This window comes from Mus pahari, chromosome 5 (assembly GCF_900095145.1).
Source record: "Mus pahari chromosome 5, PAHARI_EIJ_v1.1, whole genome shotgun sequence".
Taxonomy (NCBI): Eukaryota; Metazoa; Chordata; class Mammalia; order Rodentia; family Muridae; genus Mus; species Mus pahari.
Genome location: NC_034594.1, coordinates 76,132,897 through 76,151,932, shown reverse-complemented (window position 1 = coordinate 76,151,932; position 19,036 = coordinate 76,132,897).

The following is a 19,036-nucleotide window of genomic DNA, read 5'->3' as shown; positions in this document are numbered from 1 at the left end:
TCATCCTTCTTGATTTTCTTCTGTTTTCCATAATGTGTCTTGGAGCACACTAAGACTATGGAACTTTTAAAGTTTTAGATCCTGGGGATGAATAAGAAAGTAGGGGTTGAAGCTTAATAATGATGTGTTTGTGTGTCAAGTTGACAAAGGGTCAATTGTACTGGCTGGTTTTGTGTCAACTTGACACAGGCTGGAATTATCACAGAGAAAGGAGTTCCAGGTGAGGAAATACCTCCATGACATCACATTGTATAAATGTGAACTGAATAAATCCCTTCCTCTCCCTACCCCTGCCAAAAAATATTAGAAGGGATATAAAAGATTGGGAGGGAGTGCGAAAGAAAGTGAAATAGTGATTGTAGAAAGGTTTGTGAGGAAAGGCAAAGAGATATGTATGAACGAAGGCTCAGTAAGATCCTGTGCCAAGGCAGTGGTAGGAGAGAATCTGGGAAGTTAAAAGCTTGAAAGAGCAGGGACAAAGTGGATGCAATCTCTGTAGCAGTTGTGGTGTAGCAGAAGAGGGTAAGTTGAAAGGCAATGTGGACTGCTAACACCTGCCTCTTGTGATCCAAGGCACATACCTTATCATATGAGGCCTGGATACCTTGTTTCATATTTGACAAAATGCTTAGGTCAGTATGAGGATGCTTAAAAGTTTGGAGCAGTAGAGTAACAAAGGCAGAAGAAATGTAGTGGCTTTTCTCTTACCTCTCTTATGAACTAAAGGAAGACACAGCTCCTGGTTTACAAACACAGGCCTTTTCTTTCTGTGACTCTTTATCTAAAGTGAAATTATGGTAGCTCTTTGCTCTGCAGTAACCTATTAGATGTGGAGTTTGTTTGGTTGGGACATGCTAACCATGTCATACCCACCTCTCTGCCCAGTAGTTACAAAGCTTCTGGAAAAGGCTGTGCCCAGTAAGGTGCTTCATGCAAAAGAGGTCCTCTGAGCAGTCAAGATCTTGAGTGATGTCACTAGTTCTTTATATAAGCTTCTCAGTGGCCTTTTGTTGTCATCTGTTACTAACTATAGAGAATTCATGCTTCCATAATAACTTCCCTAACTCTGAGAATGGCATGGATACAGACCCAAATTGTATCTTAAAATATGACTATCATATGATCCCTTTAGCTTCTATGGGTTCAACAATGCTGGGATTGAATTTAGTGATTATTTAATGGTAATTCCTTCATCCTTAAAACACAATCCAGTAGGAAATAATATTTTATCAAGAGAAATATGACATTACAACTACTGGTAACAAGAGTTCTGGTATTATTGTTGTTGTTGTTGTTGTTGTTGTTGTTGTTGTTATTTAATAATACTATTGCTACTATTGCTGCTGCTACTACTACTACTACTACTACTACCACCACCACCACCACCACAACCACCCTTATTTTTTCATGTCTGATTGTGAGTTATAAGTATCTGTATGTTTGTATGTCAGGATGCACACTTATGCCATTGTATGAGTGTAAGTAAAAGAAGGACAAATTGAGATGTGTGATATGTGAGGCATAGTCTCTGTTGGGAGCGACCTTGTTTCAATATTTACTGCCTTTAGTGCTTGCTGGCATAAGGTCTTGGCCTCTGTGGGAAAGTACTAGCCCAGCTGATTACAAATAGACATAGATCTTGAAGTCAGCGGAGAACAAATAGCTATAAATCTTGTGAATAGGTACCTAATAACCCATTCTGTTTTGTTCTTCCTGCTGAACTGTTTACCCAGTCAATATCCTGTTCCTGGCAACAGATGCATTACCCAGAGACAAAGTGACCCCCCCTCTACCCCCCTTCCTGCTCCTGTGAGTATATAACCTGTGTGGGAAAAATAAAAACTTTTCAGGTTGATCAGGGACTCTTGACTTGCTGTCTGTTCTTTGTGTTTCTTGTCCCACATTCTCTTCCAGGTGCTCCTCAAGTCCCTGTTTTACTGTCCCATGGGTCGGGACAAGTCTCCTGTTCTGAATTATGTATTTCAGGTTTGCTGACCCTGGGCTTTCTGTGGATTCACTGGCTTGTGCATTCCTTCCTTCTATGGCTGTAATGGGGCTTTAACCACTCTCTATCACACCTGGGGGTCTTATATGATTGTAGGTATTCTAACACAGACCTCCAGGTTTGAACTGCAAATACTTTGGTCATTGAACGAAGACCCATCCAAAGGTATGCAGGTTTTAACTACAAGAAGCTAAACAATCAGATCAGAGGACTCCTGATGGAAGGTACTGAAATCTTTCCCTACTTCTCAGACTTACAGAAAGAGAGTGTTTTAATGACTTGGATGTGGTGTCTTTCATAAGGAAATATCAGAGTTCTACTAACACAAAGGGCTCAAACACAAATATTTAAAACAGCAATTGTGACAATGTCTTTTGTGTCATTTCTCATCCTGTTTCTGCATACAATTTCAGTAAGAATATGACGTCCTCACTGGCAGGCATGATCTAGTATAGTGAACATGGAAAAATCTTAGGCATATTCATGAACATATTGTTAATTCCTCAGGGAAGAGTCTTTTTCCATGCTTTAGGGGTGCTTTTATAGACTTCCGATTGAGGCTGACATGAGTTGGTATTTGGTCTCCAACACACTTGGTAGTTCTTAGATTTTTGCAAATTGACTAATCTCCTTAAATTACAATTTCTTTTTCATAGCAACACATGAAAAATGAAGTGGATAGATGTCAAGTTGCAGAATTAATGTTGAGTTGCAGAATTAAATTTTGTTTAACAAGTCAAATGTCATGCACAATATAGTTTATTGCTTTATATTCCTCACCCAAGATGTTGAAACATTGGTCCCAATATGCTTCATAGGTTCTCAATCTTGAGTAAAGTATACATACATACAAGAACAAACCCACAACTAATTTCCAGCCATTGAGGTACTAAGTGTGAAGATAACATGCCATATTAAGTAGATTAAATCTGTCTGAAATCAAAATTATGTGAATACTCTCCTCACTACCAGAAGGAACTGTTCTTCCCAATAATTTGATTATATACTTTTGAAAACACACAAGTATATAATGCATAGAAGCAGGGACTCTTTTGTATATGGTCTTCAAAAAGATGTTAAAAGCAAAATTAGGATCAGTGTCCTCACATAAAAGAAATGTGGTCTTTATATTAGAGATCTTAGCTAAGGCTGGGGAGAGAGCTTCCTTGTGAAAATGTGAACTTGGTTCTCAGAAACATTTGAAAAGTTGTAAGCAAAAAATGCAGAGTGCATTTGTTGACCAGCTAGCCTAGCGTAACTATTGTCGCAAACCAATTTGAGTTTTTGAGTCTGTCCTCTCAAAAGAAAGAAAATAAGGAGATAACGAAGGACAGAAAAGATTAGAAAGGAAGAGAAGAAGGGGAAGGAAGGAAAGGGGAGGGAAAAGCAGAGAAAGGGATAATGACACTAGAGAAGAGATAGTTGATGTTAGCTTCTATTCACACACACACACAAACACACACTAACATGTACACATAAACACACAAACACACACATGTACCCACATTAAAAACTGAAATCTTATCTAGGTAGACAGGAAGGAGAGTAGAACATTCACATCCCATGGTAGACACAAGTCTGCATGCTGTAAAAGCTACAAAGGTTTTAGGAAGTAATAGCTGAGGGTTTATAAGCTTTAGTCTTATGTTCTTAGTTTTGGGATCATGCTTTGTTTTCCAGAAAACAAAGAAACAAACAAAAACCCAAACAAACCACAAAACAAACAAACAAACAAACAAACAAAACACCACTATCACTACCACTACCACCACCACCAACAACAAAAACAGTAACAACAAAAAAATGAAAAATAAAACTAGATCTTTTTGATTTACTATATTTTTATATTTGATGTACTATATTTTACTGGGTTGTTATTTCTAACATATATTTCAGGTAAAATATGATAGAATTTCTTAGTTTTGTATCATGATATTTGGAGATAATTGTAGAAAGGAGCTGTTTGTCACATCTATATTATATTTGAATCATTCTATAGTTCTTAAATGATGTCACATTCTTTCTCTGTCTCTCGTTCTTTCAGTGTCTCTGTCTCTGTCTCTCTCTCTTTCCTCTCTGGTTTTTCTGTTTGACTCTGTGTGTCTGTGCCTCTGTGTATTTCTTTATAAGTGGCTATGTGTGTATTTTTGTATGTGAATGTGTGTGCATGTGTATACCTGTGCATATGTGTGTGTGTTTTGTGTGAGTTTATGTGTTTATATGTATGAATCTTTTTGTGTATCTTTATGTGTCTTTGTGTGTACTTGTACATATCATTATGTATATGTTTATATACCATGTGTATGTCTCTCTTTGTGTTTGGGTGTGACTTTGCTGGTATGTGTGTGTATATGTCTGTTTGTGTATGTTTCTATATCCATGTGTGTGTATGTGTGTGTGGTAAATATATATATATATATATATATATATATATATATATATATATATGTGTGTGTGTGTGTGTGTGTATATATATGTGTGTGTGTGTATATATATATATATATATATATGTGTGTGTGTGTGTATGTGTGTGTGTGTTTATGTGTGATGTGTTTGTTTATATAAGAGAGTATATGTATGTGCATGTTTGTGTGTGTAAGAGTGTATGTATGCATGCTTGTGTGTGCCTTCCTATTTAAATATATGAACATTACTTAAATTCAAATTTTATCATATCCTATCCTGATTGGAGTAATACATTCATTGGGGAAAAAAGTACTTACTCATTTCCTCCAGTCCCAGGAAATATGTATTGATCTGTGAATATGAGTGCTTTTTAATGAACAGCATGAGGCAAATGCTTTTGTATTATGAAAACTGAACAAAGGCATGCAAATATTTTAATATCTTGGAATATTTGCAGATTGATTAGAAATACCTAATTCTAATGTTACTTAGCAGATTGTAGCTGTCAGGTTAGGGTCTAATTTGGACATAAGGATTCTATGTTGCTATTTTATTTGGTACTATGGTGTTTTGTTTTGCTGTGTATATTAAAATTTAGTTTTAACAAAGAGATGTTCTAAAAGGCAAATCTGTAATAGAAGGTAAGAAAAAGAGAGAGGGAGAAAGAAAGTAAATAGGAATAAGGGGTTACAAGAGCATGGTCTCCTCTAAGACAGAGCATCACTACAAAGTCCAATCACGGATTTGTACAAAACTACATTCACAAAGTTCCCTGTATAACCAGCAGTCAACTCTGCAGTCAGCCTTCTTCTATCATGGGGAAGAGGCATTTGTGAAGTTCCTTGTAGAGACCTTTTAAAGCTAGTAAGCTTTACTTACTTCTGGTGTTCTAGGTGCTTCTATCTGCTCTTGAAAAGGATGTGTTAAAGAAGAATGGATTCTATAGGCTCATATATTTAAATGCTTGGTTATCAGGAAATGACAATATGAGAAGTATTAGGACAAGAGTGGCCTTAATGGCAGAGGTGCATCACTAGGGCAGGTATTTGAGTTTTCAAAACCACAAGCCAGGCCCAGAGTATCTCTCTGCCTACTGATTAGAATGTATAATCTCAGCTACTTCCCAAATACCATTACTTGCTGTGTGCCACCATTCTCCTCACCATGATGACAATAGACAAAACCTCTGAATTTGTAAGTCCAAGTTAAAAGCTTCCCTTTAAAAGAGATGCCATAGTCATAGTATCGATTCATGGCAACAGAATACTGGTTATGTCAGAGGGAATAGTTTAATGGGAATAGCTACACGACAAACTATCAGTAAAGTTTTGAGTTCACTTTTCACTTGGAAGTTGTCTTGCTCTAGAGCAGGTGTACTTTGCAACTGAACTGAGTTTCAGAGTCTTAGTCACTTAGAAACCCAGAGATGAAAAGAGGAGAAACCCAGAGATGAAAAGAGGTAGTTTCATTTGTCCTTTCCATTCAGAAGCAGAAGAAATGGGCTGTAGGTGTTTGAATTCATAGTATAGTTGAAGGGAAAATGTTGAATTTTAGAGTTGTCTCTTAATGAATAACTTAATCTCTTTCTGATTTATAGCCATTTATTTGGCAGAATAAAAATGACTTTATTCTCTAGTTTATTCCTTTAGGCTAGTTCTTTAGTTTCTAAACATTTGAGACAGAACACAAGTCCTTTAATCATCAGAGCAATTTTGGCAACAATGTGTCTGCATTTTTTATTTATTGATAGATTGATTTTTAGAATGTCTATTGTGATGCAATTCTATACTCCACAATGGGTGAAGATATCACTGTTTAGTTATAACAGAGTCAAAAGCTTCAACTGTGAATTCCTGAAGTTACATGTGAGGATATCTGAATAAACACAGCAATCAAGTCAGAATAGACATCATGTCCTAATCATATTGCAGGGCCCCCCAAACCATGAACCTGTTGGTTTAAGTTGTAAATATGAGTAGCTATCAAACACTTGGCCCAAGTAAACTGTCCTATCTTCATGCAGCACTTGATACAGCTTCAGATCTAGTTCTCAACCTTAATAAGAGACTGGCAAGTCCAGAAGTTCTCTTGGAATTGGCAGAGGCACTCACCACATCAAGCTCCTGACATTCATGTGTATGCTTTTCCACTCAGATATGATTATGTCTTTTAAAACTATTTTATTTGGGTTACTTATAGAACATTATAGAAAGGTTTCTCACAGGATCCTGGACAACTCAAAGTCACTTGAATAACACCAAGTTCCATCTCATCACAGTTGCTGCTCAGAAAAACTGCATCATAATGCCACATATGATTTTTAGGCAACTATTCCAGTTACAATTTCAGTTGAATTTCATGCACCTTGTGGGTTTCCAGAATAGAATTTATGCCCAGCCATCACTATGTTAGAGGAAAGTGTAAGTCATTGACATTTTCTAAGTAATCACTAATGGAAAACCCAGCAGAGTGGAGTCAGAATAGGGAAAAGAAGAAAGGTAGATGCTAAGTTTTAGGAAAATAAAGAAGACCAGAGGAGGAAAAGAATAGAAGAGAGCGTAGGAGAGTGAAAGGGAGGAAGAGAGAAGGATAGGAATGGGAATAGGAAGAAGAGAGAATGATAAAGAGGGAGAAAACTGAATTAATTGCCTGCAGATAAGAGATTTATTAATTTGAATTACAAGCAATGTAGCAGGAATCATGAAGGAGATTATCAGCCCAGTGGGTCAAAATAAGTTAAGATACTTAAATACACAATAAGAAACTGCAAATCAGAGTGGCTGAAGGACGCAGCCTTTGTGAGCTGCCTTCTGTGGTAGGGTGGAACCCTGTGATTTTCAAGTTCCTTTAAAGGTTTCTGGAGAGGTGTATAGTTGATATGTGATATAAGCTAAGGGAATGTGTTTGGAGAGAAAAATATATGTGCCATAGGTTCCATGGCAGGGTTTGGGTAGGAAAATGAAGCTTGTTTATTTTGTGGTGCAGCCATGTGGCAATAGATAAGCTGATTCAGACTCCCAAAAGGCGACAGATGTTGGGTATGTTCCTGCTTTGCTTCCAGTTACTTCTGGTTAGAGTCTTACTACCTGGAGGCTTGCATTCACTCTGGACTCCAAGATCTTACACATTTCCTACACTACTAATGCTCTGTATAAGCAAGTACAGGGCCGCTCATCAGGCTGTGGGCATGGAAACAGTCTTCTGAATCATAGTAGAAATGAGCCTAACAGATAGTGTGCCTCACAGCAGGTCACTGAGCCTATGACTATCCTCCACAAAGAACTCCTGCATCTGCAGGCTACATAGAGAAGCAAGGGTTCTCATTGCATAAAATGGGGATCTTATGTTGTAGGCTGTTTAAAGTGTCAATAATAAGCTGTACCTAAAGGTTGGCCCTTGTGCTCTTCAGTTGGTTCCTTGGTCAGGTGCTGAAGAGTTGTCGCTGGGAGATCTCATGCAGCCACTTCTGCTTTACACTGGTTTAGCCTCCTTTATGCTGAGATGGGGAGAGTCTTATCTCCCTGAGAATGTTCTGCAAACAGACAAATTCCTAGTTCACCAGATGGTGAAAACATCAAAGGATGGTGAAAACAGCCTCATTGCTTGGAAAAGTAGAGAAGCAAGAAGATTGGCAAACCAATTCTCAATCTTCTTTTCAGTTGCTTCCAATCCACAATATAGAGAAATGTAAGCGATTTTACATTGATCATTCAGTGGAGTTGGAAGTCACAAATAAATTGGTTTTGATCTGTTGGTCTATTATTCTGTGTGTTTTGTTTTGTTTTTAATAGTTTGGGAGAGAGTCTATTGGAGTATGTGGGATTTTTTTTTCCTTAAATGGGGTTCTAGTTTAGAATAAAGGCACCTAAATGATACTGCCTAGCATTAAGAGAGCCAGAAATCTCACTGCCATGTCCTCTTCTGCCTTCATCATTGCCTTCTCTTTGATATCTTGTAGAAATTTTCTAAATGTTTCTTCATTTGATGATTAAGAATATTCAGTCAGTCATAAAGATGCCAACCAGAAATATTATTACATGTAGACCTTACCAGAACTTAATTGGTATATAATTAACACATTTTTGTAAAGATCAAATAAGTGATTCCTGTTAGGACTAAAGGATGCAATGTCAGACTTATACCTGTCATGCTATGAGAATAAAGTGTTTTACATATCCTAGGGATCCACAGGCTTTTAGTGAGAGGCAAAATCAGAACATAGCAAAGAAATGAGGAACATTAAAAATGAAAAAAGACAGAGAAGGCTCCCTGAACTCTGTGCAATACATCATGCCACTCAATATGTGATGACTCAGAAATAGAGGCAGGGAATTGGGATGTGGTCCAGTAGGTTAGATCACCTGGTTCATAAGCACAGAACCCTGGGTTTTATCCCCAGAAGAGTATGAACGAGGTGTGACAGCACCTGCCGAGAATCACAGCATATGTCATGTTGAAGCATAAGGACCAAAAGTTCAAAGTCATTATTAGTTATATAGTCACATGAATGCTAGTGTATGTTATACAGGACCACATCTAAAGGATCAAAACCCAGCATCAATAACGACAATCTAATAAAAAGCTATGTCATTTGGTACTAAGTCAATGTCTTAGTTCAGCAAAAGTACAGCATTCGAAAGATGGATAGAACTGATACAAAGTTTTCATTTTCACCTAAGGATGATATAAGTAACTATTTTAACAGTAATCATACTTTTTTTTTAATGTTCAGGTAAATTAAATCTCAACCAGATGTTATAATACTGTCATAAAACTAGGAGTTTAAAATTATGTCAGGAATCATTTAGTAAATTGTAGACAGTTTTAGTAATTGAAGACTTGAAACTCGAATGATAATGTCTGGTGATTCCAAAATATCACTATTCATACGTGAAATGAAGAATGCCAAGAAATAGAAGCACAATCATAGCATCGATATTTGATATTAACAGATAATTCAGCCTTCTTAAAATTTTTTGTCAAGTTCTCATTAAAATTCTATAAAATCAGAGTCCTCTATACATTTTTCTTCTTTTCTTTTGACCTTATGTCAAATTTTGCAATTTTTTCTTATAGAAAAGTTTAGAAATGTGCTTTAAACCCTTCACCCACATTCAGAGAACTCTTTGCACATAGTCATCATAGGCATTGGAGCTGGATAGAGGGAGGAACCTGGATGGGAGTTGGGGTGAGGAAGGGAATGGTGATGGGGACCAAGTGTGGGAGAATGGGTTGTGGAGGGCTGGGAGTGAGAATGGCAATTGATGGTGGGACATCTCTAGGAGTAGCTTGGAACCTGGGACTGGGGATGTTCTGGGGTATCTATTGTTGTGACCCCAGCTGCTACTCCTACCAGTGGGTGGTGGGGAGTGGAGCTGTGGAGACTGAAGTGGCTACCTTCTGTAGACACTTGAGATATAACTCATGTAAGAGAGTCAATCCCTGACACTATTAATGACACTCTGCTTTGCTTGCAGTCAGGAGCCTAGCGTAACTGTCTTCTGAGAGTCTCCATCCAGCTGCAGATGGAAATAGATGTAGAGATACACAGTCAAACATCAGTCAGTTTTGTAGTGGGGAGGACTTGAGGAAGGAGTAACAGATAGAACTGAGCAAGGACACCAAAAGAAGACATAGATCCAACTAATCTTGACTAATCTTGGTCCAAGGAGGACAAAGTTTGAAACAGCAACCAAATTGCATGCAGGGCCTGGAGTAAAATCTCATACAGATTTGTGGCAGATGTACAACTTGGTCTTCAGTTGAGAACCCTAAAAACTGGAACAGAGGCTGTCTCTGACTTTGATCCGGACATATTACTTCTAAAACAATAGGAAATAACTAGAATTCTTGATTAACCTAACCAAAAGTAACTTACAAAATAGTCACCAAAGTAATACAACATTGATATAATAATGTGCTTTAATACAGATTTTGTTAAGGTTTGCCTTTTCCCCCCAATGATGTACTACAGTGTACTTTTCTCTACTTCAACATCCACTATCAATGATTCATTTAGACTCAGAGTGTGTTTAATTGACACTTCGTCCTCATGCCATTAAACTATGTTCAAGAAAGATGTCTCAGTAGGTAAAGGCACCTACCATAAAGCCTGACAACCTAAGTTCAATCCCTGGTATTCACTGAGTGGAAAGAGAGAACTGAATCCCCAAATCCACACTATAACATGCTTATCCTTATACACAGAGTAGGTTTGAAGTCTGCAGCTTTGCTTTATAACTTATTTACAAGACTGTGAAGACACCTTCAAAGATATTGCAGCAGTCTCCTTACACTGAAAATCTGGTTTTGTTCATTTGTCCCTTTGTTAACATGTAGAGACCACTAATCTGTGTTCTGTCTCTTGGTTTATAGCCCCTCACTAAGGAAAAGCTGTATAAAGGGCATCCATTTAATTTGCATTTCATTGGATTTTTGTGCCTGACTTTCACTCAGTCCAGTGCTTAAATAATAATGCCCATCCCAGCATGCATCAGTGGCTCATTTTTTTTGCATTGAATGTGATACCACATCCCTTAGTACTTATTCTACAATTTATGACTCATCTTGAGAAATAAGTCTTATGTATAAGCCTCATAAATATAAAATCTTCTATAATGTGAATACTTATTTTAAGATATGTAAATATTTGTTATTCTTTTAAAGTTATTTTCCATATGTATATGTTTGTATACAGATTCATATCTCATGTGTTCTAGTGTACATGATGGTCAAAGGTTGACATTTGGCAACTTTCTTGGTAATTCTCCTACTTACATATTGAAGTCGGGTCCCTCACTTGAATCCAAGCACACTATTTTGTATAGCTTATCTTGACAACTTCTTCTAGTCTTGCCCTGTCTCTGCCTTCTGTGCACTGGGACTACAGGTAGGCTGCCATACCTGGCAAGCATTTATGAACGTTCTCTGATCCAGACTTTAGGTTCTTCTAACTATGAAGCTGCTAAACTAGCAAAGAGCCTCCTTCCCATCTGTGAGTGCATATATTTTGTTAAATTTTTATTTATGTTTGGCAGTGTTTCTTATTCTGTTCATATTTCTATTGTATAAAGATAACCATTCTGAAGTCGTTGTTTTAATAACTGAGTAGGACTCCATTATGTAAATGTACCACATTTTCTGTATCTATTCCAGATGTTTCTGAATCCAGATGTTGAGGGACATCAGGGTTCTTTCCATTTTCTGGTTATTAAAAATATGCCTGCTATGAACATAGTAGAGCATGTGTCCATGTTATATGTTGGAGCAACTTTTGAGTATATGCTCAGGAGTGTTGTAGCTGTGTCCTCAGGTAGAACTACTTCCAGTTTTCTGAGGATCAGCCATGCTAATTTCCAGAGCAATCCCAGCAGCTACAATCCCACCAGCAATAGAGGAATGTTCCTTTTTCTCTACAACCTCGCCAGCATCTGCTGTCACCTCAGTTTTGTTCTTAATCATTCTGACTGATGTGAGGTAGAATATCAGGGTCATTTTGGTTTTTATTTCCCTGATGACTGAGGATGTTGAACAGTTCTTTAAGTACTTCTCAGCCAATTTAGATTCCTCAGCTGAGAATTCTTGTTTAGCTCTCTAACCCATTTTTAATAGGGTGATTTGTTTCTCTGGAGTCTAACTTCTTTGGTTTCTTGTATATGTTGGATATTAACCCTCAATTGGATATAAATGGATGAAATAAAAATATATCATCCTGAGCATAGTAATCAGTCACAAAGGAACACCCATGGTTTGTACTCACTAATAAGTGGATGTTAGTTAAAAAAAAAAAAAAAAAGCTTGGAATACTCACAATACACCCCACAGACCTTATAAAACACACAAAAAAGGAAGAACAAAGGGTGGATGCTTTAGTGCTACTCAGAAGGGGAGGGGGGAGAAAATAATCATGTATGGTAGAGGGAAGGAGGGATCTGGAGGAAGGAAAAAGGGGTCAGGATCAGACTGCAGAGGAGACAGGGGAGAAGTACAGAAGGTCGGGAATTTGAATTGAGGTGTGTAGCAATAGGGGATGGAGAACTAGAAGAGGCAACTAGAAAGTCCAGATGCCAGGGAAGCAAGAGGTTCCCAGGACCCAACTGAGATGGCATTAGTCAAAATACCTAACAAACGGGAGATAGAGCCTGTAGGGACCACCTTCTGTAGTTGAGGGATTGGTCTACCTATCCATCCCAAAATTTTTTAACACAGAATTGTTCTTGTCTAAAAAAAATGCAAGGAAAAAAAAAAAAAAAAGAAAATAGAGCAGAGACTGGAAGACAGGCCATCCCGAGACTGCCCCACCTAAGGATCAATCCCATCTGCAGACACCAAACCCCAATACTATTGCTGTTGCCAAGAAGTGCTTGCTGACAGGAGCCTGGTATAACAGTTCCCTGAGAAGCTCTGCCAGATCCTGACCAATACAGATGCAGATGCACACAGACAACCATTGGACTGAGTGTGGGAACCCCAATGGAGGAGTTAGGGGAAGGACTGAAGGAGAAGAAGGGCTTTGCAACCCCACAGAAAGAACAACAATATCAACCAACCAGATGCCCTGAAGCTCCCAGGGACTAAACTACCAACCAAAGAGTACACATGAAGGGACCCATGGATAGAGGTTCATATGTATGCCATATCTTGTATCAGTGGGAGGTAAGGTCCTTGGTCCTACATAGGCTAGATGACCCAGCATAGGAGAATGCTAGGTAGGTGAGGCAGGAGTGGGTGGGTAGGTTGGGGAGCACTCTTATAGAAGCAGGGGGCAGGGGATAGGATAAAGTGTTTGCAGAGTGAAAACTGGGAAGCGGGCTGATATTTGAAATGTAAATAAATAAAGAAACCAATAAAAAAAAAGAATACTGTGTGTGTCTGTGTGTGGGGGTGGGGGTTTCTGTGTGTTAAATCTTTGTGCAGTTAGAATCAAAAATATATGTTAAAATTTAAATCCATTCTACATTAAATTCAGAAATTATCTAAATTGATAAAGTATTTCAGAAATTGTTATGCATATTGTAATTACATTTCATAGTACATCTACTACTCTGTGTGTATGGGGAGGCATTGTGTTCAGGTCCAGCAAAACAACAATATTCCCCACCTCTGTGTAGTTTAATTAGAGGGAATAGCATATTCATGACCAGAAATTTTAAATTTACTTTTGATACAAAATGGCTCAATAATTTGCTGCTGCCTAAAGGGAGAGCTTAGGTCCTGTATTACAGCAGTAGCAGGCCTCCATTGTACACTCCAGCTGCATTCTCTGATTCCTGCTCTCAGAATTAGTTTCTATCAAATGCTCTTAACCCCTGTTCCCACAAATGTTTCCTTCACATCTTTACAAGTTCTCTGAGAGTCTTCTTCAGCCTCCCATGGTTAGTCTCACTAGGAATCTGTTCACCTCTACACGTCAGACCTAACCTTCAAATCACACTTTCTTAGAAATAAACAGCAGCCTAATGAGATACTTCAAACTGGAAAATACTTCCTCATTTTCTAATTAATCTCTGACAATATTAGTACTGTAAATAGTGGTTCAAAGTCAGAGTTCATCATGGTCCCCTGTGGTTTGGGACTTAGCCAGGCTGGGCAGCCCAGAGGGTTTGTCTGACATCACCACACACCAGCTCCCCGAGCTGGGCACAGCAGGATGACTGTGACTCTACATATATAGAAACCCTTTCAAACTTTCCAATCACAGAAGTTGCTTTGGAGTTAATCTTCCCAGAGCCAGCATTCTTTTGTCTTTCTCCTAGTACTTCTCAATTAAATGTCCAATTTTAACGATTTCTTTTTGAGTCTGTGTGAATCTGTGTTAGTATATGCCTTCTGTGTGTTGGGGGAATGGGGATGCTGCTCTGCAGAAGCCAGAGGAAAGTGCTTGATCCTCCAGACCTAGAGTTACAGGCAGTTAGTTGTGGTGTGCATTACCTGGGTGTTGACAACAGAACTTGGGTCCTCTGCTAGAGCAGCAAGTGCTCTCAACTGCTAAGCCATCTCTACAATGCAACATTTTTGCACATCTTACAATTGATATTTTAAGAGTTTACAGTTGTTCTTGGAGTTCATGTAGGTTCAATATGATATAACTCTATATGTATACGTGCATGTGTCGTGACAGCTTTTATGATACCACTTGAAGATTTTGCAGAATATATAAATAAGCATTCAGATATGTCATAGGTCAAAATGAAATGTGAGGGCTTCCATATATCAGAGATTTTCTTTGAGCAACTTGCAGTTTTGTATAATTGAAACAAACACCCTTAAAGCTATCAGTGAGCAAATCTGAGATGTTTGGAAAATAAGCAGATATTGTGTTAATGATCAATTTAGACTTTTCCTCATATAATATCCAAGCCTATTATCATTTATGTGTGACCTCCTTCCTTTGTGTGTGTGCTTGTGTGTGTTCATCCATATCTTTGTAGATATGTGTAGACTAGAGAACATCATATCGGAAGCACCTTTCTATGTCTGAGCATATGAGTTATCTTATTTTTTTGCACTATGAAATTAAAACCTCCAGTCTTTTCTGTTGGTCTTAGTTTCTGAGATATTCAGGACTATATTAAATGCCTTCCAACAAGTAATATCCAAGACCTTAGTGGGTACACTATTGCCCCGGCCTTCTTCATCCATGGCTCAAATGGGTGTGTTTATCTCTGTGTGTGTGTTCACATATGTGCACATAAGTGTATGCACATCTGCATGCATGTCTACTGTTAAAATATCTCTTTTTTCCAGCATCAATCACTAACTGTATATAAATCACCATACGTAACCTTTTCATAGCAGGGTAAAAAAGGGCCCAAGCTTCTACAAGTCTTTTTAACATAATCACACTTGCTGACAGTTTAAGAACTTGTAAGACTTAGCATGCTAGAAAATGTGACAACACTTCATGTTTTTTCTGGCTATTATATTTTTTCTGTTACCTCTTCTAGAAAGATCGTCCTGATCTTTGGAGAGGGTATAGACTTATTTAAGAGATGAGATCTACCTTTCCTTTTATCAGAATTTTCAAATAGGTATTTAAAAAGACGCCAATTATTGAATCTTCAATTTGTAACTTCTTACTGAAGAGAAACTGTTGGAACAGTATTCATTTAACAGGGAATATTATGCAATAATGCCCCATTCCTGTTTATTAATATTGCCTATCTCAAAAATACAGAGTTGTGAAAATGATGTGTTTTCCAGTTCTATATAGGAACCAATGCCAAGAAAGTAGGTAGATTAATGAAGACATGATCAGGTGCCACCAAGCTAATTAGTGTGCAGAATCTTTTGTGTAGGAGGAATTTTAACTTCATCACCCCTGGGTCCTAATTTAAGAATGACCTCAGTCACACTTCGTAATGTACAATGAAGTGAATGCTAGCTCACAGGCTCATGATATATATACAAAGACAACAATAGTGTGACTTGTAAATTTTGTTTCTTTAATTGGTAAAGTTAACTGGTTTCTTTTTACTACAGATTTCTCAGAAACTCTGTTTTAATGGACACTGTCAGAGTCAAGTAGTAACCTTTGTTTTTGGTGGATTCCATATTCCACATTCCATGTGAAATGCTGGTGTGGGAACTAATGCTTTGTGAATATTAAGAAACACAAAGTGGATATATTATTTTATGCATTTACATTCCAATAAATAACATCCAGAAATTTAGGTAGACAGTACTAAAATTTTACCTTATAAATATAAAATAACTTTGAAGGAGTTCATGTATGCATGTATATGTGTGTGTGTACCTGTGCATGTGAAAGGCAAAGGTCTGGGCAAAGGTCACTGGTAAAAGCTTAAGGTATTGAAATTCCTCATTAGCATGGGGAAGCACTTCAGGAATCTCAGATGCTGGCTGGAAGGGTTCATATCAGGAGAAAGAAAGTGGGACCTGTTGTCCAACTAAGACTATGTGCAGGTAAAGGTATGTGCAGGGGCTTCTTCTAAGAAAAGGTCAGAGAAGGGGGAGCCCAGCCAATGAAGGGACAAAACTCAATATTTCCCAGAGCTCAGAAGGCTATCTGGACAATAGTAGGCTTTGACCTTTATTAGCAGGGCAACACGCTTATTGGCAAACTTGTTACTGATGCACCTATCGCCCCAGTTCACACACTACAAGTAATTGTTTTACCTTACTCACTGTGAATACTGAATTAAATAATTAAGTCTTTCTTTTCCTTAGTTCACATTTTATAAGTATAGGACAATACTATCATCCTTCTTCTATGATTGCTAAAAATACAGTCCATATTCATTCTGTTTTTCACATACATATGTCTGGTGTTCATATCAACTGGACTCATTCTGCTTCTATTCCAAAAGCTGTTTCAATACTCCCTTGACTGTACCTCCAATCTGATGCCCCACCTGTTTCTAGAAGTTAGAATTTGCATATTTAGATGTTTCTTACTCATTTTAGGTAAAGCCTGCCAAACTGAGCAAATGGAACACAATGTAAGAATCAATGCAAAAACTTCCATAGCTTTTACCTCAAAGCAAACAGGAGATTTTTTATTCTGCAGCCACTTAGGAGTGATCATGGCCCTGAAAACACAGAGCTAAGTCACCCAGATTTCTTCTTCCTATGTAGCAGCAGTTTCATGAAGTTTTATCATAATACAACAAAGAAAGTCATCAGTCAAGATATTTTAAAAATAAATTCTTGGAAATATCGAGGGGGTTACAATAAGATGGAGCAGTCACTTCCAAAGGCCTCAAATGTTATCTAATGGCATTATTAGAGTTGAGACTGGTGAAAGCTAGTGGTCTTTTAAGTTAATAGACCTGAGAATATTAATATCTATTAGTCAAAAATTTTACTTCTAATATATTAGTGATCAAGAAATGGCTATTTTAGGGAGCTAAACTAGACTAAAATAAGGAATTTAGGCTTTAAAATCTTTGATATTTCAGCCTTCCCACATCTTTGAAATTCTATTCTGGTTTCCAGGCGTTGTAGTCATAGTTTCTATGAATTCTCATTCTGTGATTTGTATTTTCAAATTATGCAAAATGTTTATTGTATCAAATTATATTAAAATTGTCTCACAATATATGCTGTAAATCATCTCTACCTTCTTGTATGTCTATATATGTGTGTGTGTATGTTACACATACATATGTGAATATATTGTCATAAGTACTTTTACAAGTGAATTGTTAAAATCTGCTTACCACCATCTGATATGCCAGCAACTGTGAGTGTGTGTGTGTGTGTGTGTGTGTGTGTGAATGTATGTACATGCATGTGCATGTTCCAATTTAGTAATGTTCATATAGGGGGAGAAATACACTTGTAGGTATAGTTTTTCTTAAGACTTACATGTCATTTCTTTGAGACAGGTTTGTTCACAAACCTTTAGCAACAGGTAGATCAGGCTGACAGACAACTGAAACCAGTTATAGATGACATACATAGTTCTACGTTCCTTTGTGCCTATGTGTTTAGCTAATTATCATTTCTGGATATGTTTATGAATTAATTCTAGATACTGATTTTTAACATGATAAAAATTAAAGTAAATCACCTTTCCCAGTGGAAGTAGGCACTACATGCTCTGCTCAGGACCTGGACAGAACAGGAAGCATAAACAATAAAGGACTTGCTCTCTGGGACTGGCTATGTAAACAATGATGCTGGCTCTGTTATCGATCAGGATTTGCAAAGATGGGGATCCCAGATTTCAGGCCTTCATGCTGGCATTGTAATTTATATAACTGGCTATCTTCAACTTGTTTCTATAGATGGCTAGATTCTATTGGACTTCTAAATCCATGATCCAATCTGCATAATAAACGCCTTGCTGCTAGAATGGCATTATTTTTGTTTCTCGAGAAACTCCAGCTACCATAAGGATCAAGGCCCTTTTTAGGAATTTCTAATATGTAATTGCACCTATGTGTAATGCAAATATTTTTTGAGATGATACGTAACTACAAAAGCTAGTCCCATGAATTTTTTTTTTTTTTGAGGGGGGAATCTGATGCAGGAGAATGGAGAGTCCAAAATTTGCCTGGACTAGGATGTGAGTTAAAGGCAGAATTTTACAACTTAGCAACTTTGTGATTTTTATTAGAAAATCCAAAGCAAAGAAAGAAAGGAAGGAAGGAAGGAAGGAAGGAAGGAAGGAAGGAAGGAAGGAAGGAAAGAAGGAAGAAAGATAAAAGAAAGAAGAAGAAAAATCTGGATATATGAAATCCTGAGTTCAATCTCAGGCATTCAACAACAACAACAACAACAACAACAACAACAACAACAACAAAGATGAAGCACTGCAATGCAGAGAACATCTGAAAAGAAATGGAAGATAAATCAGCTTAAGAAAAAAAAAAAAAGAATAAAGGTGCTCTTGTAAGAAAATAAATAAGGGTTGGAAAATTGGATCAAGGTATAAGAGCACTTGATGTTTTTGCAGAGGACCTGAATTTGTTTCCCAGCACCTATATCAGGTAATTCAACTTCCCAATACAGTGTCTTCTGGCCTCCATGGCAGGAACATATATGTGCATGCACATACACAGATACACACACACACACACACACACACACACACACACACACACACACACAATTGAAATGCAATTAAAGCAAGCAAGAAAGGTACAGAGAGTGAATGGA